The sequence below is a fragment of the Nyctereutes procyonoides genome, unplaced genomic scaffold, assembly GCF_905146905.1.
Source record: "Nyctereutes procyonoides isolate TBG_1078 unplaced genomic scaffold, NYPRO_anot_genome, whole genome shotgun sequence".
Classification (NCBI taxonomy): domain Eukaryota; kingdom Metazoa; phylum Chordata; class Mammalia; order Carnivora; family Canidae; genus Nyctereutes; species Nyctereutes procyonoides.
Window position 1 is genome coordinate 9,991,482 of NW_026575148.1, and position 5,808 is coordinate 9,997,289.

The 5,808-nt window shown below is 36.1% G+C and overlaps 1 pseudogene; it reads right to left on the reverse strand.

Annotated features, from left to right (window-relative positions):
* Positions 1–2,201: 2,201 nt before the first annotated feature.
* Positions 2,202–3,219, reverse strand: LOC129501685 (proteasome subunit alpha type-1-like; annotated as a pseudogene).
* Between the last annotated feature and the right edge of the window lie 2,589 nt (positions 3,220–5,808).

A 5,808-nucleotide genomic window follows, 5' to 3' on the forward strand; every position in this document is an offset into this window, starting at 1 on the left:
AGTGAGGTCTGTACACACCTATTTTTCTGATCAAAATCTTATAGATAGACACATAAGTAGGGAGACTATTCCTGAGTACCTCATAGCCCTAGAGAAAAAAAACCCAACAACGAATAAGTGAGATAAAGTTTAGGATTTGTAAAGGAGATAACTATAAATGTACATTGGTGTTTGGGAAGAAACAAAGTGAAACATTTTTAGCAAAGAGTATCATAGATGCTTGAAAATATGTTGCTACAAAAAACTTAAATTAGGCTCAACAGTTCTTGAGACTTTGATCTAAATCAAAAGGTTTTTGGACAGCTTATGGATTTTTCCTTCCCTGAAACTGTTGGAAGCCATAGATTTGAAAAGGAATTTCACACAGATATGATCATCACAGCAGCGATAAACTGTTATCTCTACAGAACAGAAGTAGGCAAGTCATTGGGACCAGGTTCCTCAGCCATGGAGACACCAGAGGCTGGTGTGGGAAAGCCAAACTGAAACCTGGGATATTATGCATGCTAAAGGTATTATGATCCTGATGAAGTTTCACCAACATACACCTCACCAAGTCACTTTCATGTAAATAGGATGCTTTCATACTGAATGGCTTGGAAAAGGGAACTTTTGCTTTCTCTACTAATTTTGATTTAACGAGAATATATAAGCTATATGAGCTAAAATGTTATCATCTGAAGAAGTGGTTTCCACATTTTCCAAATTGCACCCCTTATTAATAAAACATTTTAAAGCACACTTCTCTGAATTATCTTGCTTTTATTTATTAAAAAATGTGGGCATTAATATGTATTATAAAATTATACACAAATGGAAATTTAAAGCACAAAATGAAATAAATAACATTAAAAAATTAAAATTTTGCTTTTACTTAAAATACTAGTATTATGAATAAAAATATAATTGAATGTGTTTTATTCTTTTTGAAAAAAGTGGTTTCACATTTCGTGATCCAGGTGTTTGAAGGTCTAAGGTCATACAATGTGAAGGAGATCCAATGCCATAGATAGATTTCTGTGGATTCTTAAGTGAATTATGAATCTTGTAATTACTCTGGCTTTAAATTCTTATTCTGGTTGGGTATTGTTTACAGTGTCTGATCACTAACCTGCTTTGTACTCAATGCAGAGAATCAGTAACTTTCCTTTCCCCAAACTGCATTGGGGTGTTCAATTATCTCTGCTCTTAAATGTTATTTGGCCCTCCTGACATCAAGACTTTCTCATTGACCAACGTTGCCCATTGGCTCTGGCCTCTTAATAGTGGGCCTCTCTCCTTCCTTTCTCCCTCTCAAATCCTTCTCTGATAGTTACTCATAGTAATTTACTCTCTGTTATTCAGCTTCTTCCATATCTAATTACAGTTCAGTGTGATTTGTTAAAACAAACCATTAGCCACAATAAGGACTTAGGAAGACTTTAAATGTCTTCTGTTCCTTTCAGTTTTACACTCTGAATGATGCCACTGTCTGCAAAAAGCAGAAATAGCTAAATATAGTTTTGTTTTGTTTTTTAACTGAGCTGAAATTCACATAACATAAAATTATCCCTTTCAAAGTGTACAATTCAGTGGCACTTAGTACATTCTTAGTGTTGTGCAACTACCACCTCTGTCTGGCTCAAAAACATTTTCATTACCCTAGATGCAACCTCATTTCCATTAAGCAGTCATTTTCTATTTCCTCTTGTCCCAGCCCCTAGGACATCATCTGTTCTCTGTCTCTAAGGATTTGTGTATTCTGGGTATTTTATATGAATGAAATCATATAATGTATGACCTTTTGTGTCTGGTTTGTTTTACTTAGTATATCAGCACTTTATTCTTTTTAATGATTGAATAATATTCCATTTTTTATACATGCCATATTTGCTTATCCATTCATCTGTTTTTTTTTTGCATGTGAAACAATTTTATTTCACAGTTGTCTTTAAACCCATAAAGACACAATGTTCTCATAAAAACATTAGTACAGATAACTATACTTTCTAGAAAATGATAATATAGACTCTCTCAAAGAAAAATGCATACCATTATACGGTTTCAGACAAGTTGCTTGGAAAAAACATCTGGAGTGATTCCTAAAATATACCATTAGACGACCCTGCATCTTTTGCTTCTAAGAATTGATTACTGTCATCGGCACATGCTTCTGCATTCTTACTTATTGGATAATACACATATATAAACTGTCCTGTGCCTTAATGCTCCATTGGTTCATCAGCCTTTTCTGCAGGCCCATCAGCAGGTTGCCTTGGCTGTGCCTTTCTCTGTGGTCTTTCTTCAAGGACTTCCAGCAATGGAGATACATGATCATCATTGTGAATTTTATTTTTATTTTTATTTATTTATTTTTTTAATTTTTTATTTATGATAGTCAGAGAGAGAGAGAGAGAGAGAGAGAGAGAGAGAGAGAGGTAGAGACATAGGCAGAGGGAGAAGCAGGCTCCATGCACTGGGAGCCCGATGTGGGATTCGATCCCGGGTCTCCAGGATCGCGCCCTGGGCCAAAGGCAGGCGCCAAACTGCTGCGCCACCCAGGGATCCCCCATTGTGAATTTTAAATCCCAAGTCTTCACCAGCAATTCCAATGGAAACATTCTTTGTAGTTAGGTCCTGTTCTGCAGGAAGTTCTCTCATAAGGCACACAGACCATGTTTAACCAGTTCGTTCAAATTTTCCTCTATAAACCCACTTTTGTCTCCCTAAGTAAGTATGAACTGATTGAGAATGGGCTTCAAAAGGACATGGGTCTACAGTCAAAATAGTTGCCATATGAATAGGTTTGGAAAATGTGAGGGCCCATATCATCATAAACGGCAATAAGCAATCCAACACCATATGGTCTCCGGCCATCTTGTTGTGTTGGTATCTGGGTCTTGCTTCCAATTAGAGATACAAAATGAGACACAGGAAGAGGCCTGTCACATACAAATCTGGGATCCAAACACTCCTGGCACATAAAATTACGTAACGGTCTAACATCAGCAGTAAGACCTGCAATTGGAATACCAGTGTGGTTGTCAACATAGAGAATTTTTTTCGGATGAGCTGCAAGTTCTGACTGTGCTCTCTTCAATGCAACTAACACTGCTTGGGTTTTTGATTTCAGACCAACTGCAGTTGAACCTTGTTTGGCTTCCATTGCATACTCAATTTGATGCATCCTGCGCGAGGGCTCCAAACAATGACATCATTGTCATACTGGTTGTGAAACATGGTTCCAGTAGGGGTCCGGCTGCAGCCTCCCACAGAGGTGTGGATTCAGGAGCCTATCCATTCATCTGTTAATGGATATTTGGATTGTTTCCACTTTTTGGTTGTTGTGACTAGCACCACTATGAACATTTGTGTACAAGCATGTGGTATAATCTTGGTTTTAAATAATTTTTTTCATTCCTTGATATTAGTTTCTCTTCTGAACATTGAATCAATCACTACAGTGATTTGACATCTATGAGAGTAGTTGAATTTTATACTGGTCACTACTTTGGCTTCCCACTCAGTTTGTTGACCTCTGTTTTCACTACTGGGAAGCTTCTGTTTTAACTGTTTCCTTCTGGAGGGAGCATACTAGATTTGGCCAGTGATTTGCTTCTGGATCAGCTTGTATGTCACTGTGTAGGTGGGAGTAAATGTTGGGTCAGCAGCTGAAGACATGCAGTATGAAGCTGATGCAAAAGTGAGAATTTGAAGGAAAGACCCAGGACCACTGGGCCTTGGAAGTTGATGAAAACAGGGCATTAGTTTGAAGCCAGGTTCTGGGATTCAGTGGACATGATTTAAGACAAAGACACATTTATGCCCCATTCCTTTTTTTTTTCTCTCTCTCTCTCTTTTTTTCCTGCCCCATTCCTATGTTCTTTTAGTGCATGGGTCTCATCTTTTTTGCAGTTTGCCTTGTCTTTTTTTAGGTTAACTGTATTCATCAGCTAGAGTCTAAATGTTACATCTTCTTACCCCATAAATCAGAATCAAAAGACTACTATTATCACTTTTGTTAGCGATCAGTTGTATTGATAAAAATGTTTACTTAAACTGGGTCAGTTTTCAAGTAAGGCTTCTGCCCCACACTGGAAGCACACAGCGATTAAAAGCAAGAAGCAATTGTAAGGAGAGAGCATTATTAGCACTCAGTTACAACTTCTGGGCCATGAGTTAACTGCTTGTCTACAAATCTATGTGTATGTGGGTTTTTTTTCCAGCTAATCAATTTCTCCTAAATCTTCGAGCAATTGTATAATCAATGTGGCTGCTTAAACACTTAAGGAAGATAGAGTCAATAAAATTTCCTAAAGAAATTGGAATTAACTCTGTGTTGCCTCTTATTCTTTGGAAAAAAGATCATGTTTATTGTCCATTTGACAGGTTTTTATTTGCGGGTTTATTTGAGGGAGTCAAAAGTAAAGCAAATAAACATTGTTAAAGGGACAATATTACTTATAGGGAAGATTAAGAATATTACATAGATTTTTTTGTTAATTGAAAATATTTTTTTAGCTTTATTGACATATAATGACATGAAGTTGCATACATATATAAGATGTATGTAGTAGTTTGGTAAGTGTACATATTGTGAAATGATTGCCACAATCAAGTTAATTCACACATCCATCACTTTTCATTGTTGCCGTGTGTGTGTGTGTGTGTATGTGTGTGTGTGGTAAGAATAGTTAAGAACTATTATCTTAGCAAGTTTCATGAATCCAATGCAGTATTATTAAATATAGTCACTATACTGTACATTAGATCCTCAGAATTTATTCATTTTATAGCAGAACATTTATGCCCTTTGACCAACATCTTCCCAACCTGTCATCCCCTGATAACCACCATTCTACTCTTTAGTTCTGAGATCAACTTTCTAGATTCCACATATAAGTGAGATCATAAGTATTCGTCTTTCTACGTCTGGATTGTTTACTTAGCATAATGCCTGATCCATATTGTTACAAATAGTGGGTTTTCCTTCTTTCTCTTCACTGAATAATATATATTATAATTATATAATAATTATATAATACACCATATGTTTATCCATTCATTTGTTTGGTGGACACGTAGGTCGTTGGAATTGTGAGTGTTTCCTGTGGATCAGAGGTAGATCCCACGGACAGAGCATGCCAGCATAGATCTGGTTTTGATCTTACTCAAAAGAGGGAGTGATGAGATTCCAATGGTGAGAGTCTGTGTGGAGTGGCAAGGAGATAGCCAGGAGCAGACGAGTATGTCAATAATGTCAGAACTGAATATGTCAATAATGTTATGGGATTTGAAGTCAGAAGGACCCAGTAGAGGAGCCTCTGATGGGCTCAAGAAAGCAACCACAGGAGAGGGAATCAGCTCAAAACATCTGCCATGCATGTTGTGGTCTATGGTCTAGTATACAATACATTTTAAATTGTTCTATGGGCATATAATATTCTCTGTAAAATATAAAATTAGGAATAACATACTTTCCATTAAAAATTTATTATCAGAAATTATTGTCAAACTCATTAAACATTTATTATCAAAGTGTAGTTGACAGGTAATGTTATATTAATTTCAGGTGTGTAACAGTGATTCAGTCAGCAATTCTATCCATTACTCATACACTAGGATAAGTGTAGTCATCATCTGTTACTGTACATTTTATTCTTCTTATTATCATTGATTTCCTTTATGTCACTTATTTTTATTTACTTGAATGAACATAAACAATTGTTTATTGAAGACTGCCAGTCAAGTTTTGTTTCTTTTTGGTTATCTTTACAACTGATAGATTTTGTTTTATAACTTCGTTTAACGCATGGAAGTTTGAAACTG